The sequence below is a fragment of the Gymnoscopelus microlampas genome (assembly GCF_963454915.1).
Source record: "Gymnoscopelus microlampas genome assembly, chromosome: 22".
NCBI lineage: Eukaryota > Metazoa > Chordata > Actinopteri > Myctophiformes > Myctophidae > Gymnoscopelus > Gymnoscopelus microlampas.
This window is the reverse complement of record NC_139959.1, coordinates 1,110,977-1,113,053: the sequence shown is the minus strand read 5'-3', so window position 1 is coordinate 1,113,053 and position 2,077 is coordinate 1,110,977. Positions and strand designations below refer to the sequence as shown.

At 40.3% G+C, this 2,077-nt stretch overlaps 1 long non-coding RNA gene across 1 annotated transcript; it reads right to left on the bottom strand.

Moving 5' to 3' along the window:
* LOC311038954 lies at positions 1-766 on the bottom strand. Its single transcript, XR_014600111.1, has 3 exons — positions 685-766; positions 497-567; positions 1-114 (listed from the first exon to the last, which is right to left on the bottom strand). It is a non-coding gene; the product is annotated as an uncharacterized lncRNA (long non-coding RNA).
* Positions 767-2,077: the final 1,311 nt, after the last annotated feature.

The window sequence follows — 2,077 nt, the reverse complement described above, 5'->3', positions numbered from 1 at the left end:
CTTTAATTCAATTTTGGGTTCTGTGTGCTGGTGTCTGTCGCCCGCCTCTTCTTCCAAAGCCAATGCAGTTCCTTCATGTGGAACGCGTCACGTGAGCCACCCAACGAACGCCAACTGAGAGGGAGAGAAAGGAAATAAATTAGACAACGGTGGTGTTGGTACTTTAATAAGGACCCCCAATTTAACATGCATTAGGTCTACAGACCCTGGTAATGGCATGGCTATCTCTGAGACCCCAATTTATATAGTGAAATGTATGTTAATTTAACTCAGTGTGTAGAAACCCTTGATACATTGATCAGTTCCCCTCTTCTAATGCCTCACTAAATGTCCACACCAACACCAGGCCTACAATGTAACTTGTAATTTTCACATAATGTTCAACTATCATGACAGAGATTACAAGAGGGTTCAGGGATTTATGGTAAAATAAATGTGACGTGCTGTGAACTTGTAGATTGGCTATTTTTGGATAACTGTGTAGTCACACCCTTACCTTGCAAAACGTGAGGTCCAAGAGGTTCTTGAATGTGGTCACTGCCCTCACCAGGTCAAACAGCGCTGCGTCTGGAACATGCAGACACAGGGGGAGTGTGTAAGTAATCGAACCGTTTTTGTTTTTTTAGTCAGGCTCTACTTTATACTTTATGCTGTACATTACTTCTAGACTCATGTTAAACCTACCATGGTTTTATAAGCTTGGTCATCACAGATGCTCCTCGATCTCTTCATCCCCACTGCTGTGACGCAGGAAATGACAAGCAGAAACATCTGAGAAAGAAAGAAAATGAAAAAGAGAAGGGTTAGACACAATCAAAGCCGTATCATGCTCCATCGCACAACTGCTTGTAGATTGGTACAAAACAGATGGACTAGACTAGTTAATACCTGGTAGAGAGAATTTGGACACACAAAGTGTTCTCAGGGAGGGTTGGACAGTTACAATTAAAAGCACAGCAGCAACCCAGAACGCCACCTGAGAGAGAGAAGGGAGATAAATTAGACAGCCAATAAAAGTAATATTCTAAGCATGACTGTGATGTTGTCATTTTAATGTCAGACACCCAGTTATACATTTAGGTCCTCATTTAGTGGCAATTCTATCTGAGATGTTTTGCATTGAGTCTGTGTGTCATGCAGATACAGTAAGGCCCAGTTTTAGCATTACTGTAGCTATAGAAATGTGTTGACGATCCAAGCGCCATTGTCCCATGGTGAATTTATTTTCTTTGTTAGGGGGAAAACTAGTCAGGAAAAAACTACAAACAGTAACATACTAATATCAATGCAGGGTCTTAACATGTTCTGGGGCCTGCATTTAGCTGCTAACCAGTGTTTAATAAAGTCATGTTTGTTGTTTTATTTTATGTAAAGGCTCAGCAACATCAGAACTCCACGATGAAAATATATAATCGTTGCCTTGTGCCTTCATACCTGAGGACAACTCCTCTTGTCCAAAATGGTACAGCTGGGTTCCATGATGCTAACCTGGAGGTTATGCTGTATAGAGACAAAGAAAAGAGAAGGAAAAAAATACATTTAAGATTTCGGCTGTGGCATAAGATTGTAGATTGGCTATTTTCAGCAGCCAGTTCATTTAATGTAAAGCAAAATAATTAAGAAAACGAGCAGCCTTTCGTGTGTGTGTAAGCTTTTAGCTTAATTCTGCCTTATTCTAGCCTTCAGCTAACATGAGCTCGGCGATCTATATAAATAAAATAAGTACAAGTATCCATAACACAGATATGCCTACCTAATCCATCGATCAACAGTTAGTATCATAACTCTGTGACGTGATTAAAAGTAATGTGGGTAGCAACCAAGAAAAGTCTAATCGGTTAGCTACAGTAGGCTAGCGAGCTAGCACGCTAACATGTAAACAATTAAACAGTCAAACATTTCTAAAACGAGACATTTAGACAACAAACAGCAGGCATACATCCACACAGATACAAAAAAATAGTAGGCTAATACACTAACCTTTAAATTACATTTCCCCGGAGGAAAAGGATCGATATATCAGCGGTATTTTTTCCCTCCGTCGAGAAGCATAGAGGTACAGTCGAGAAGGGACGAG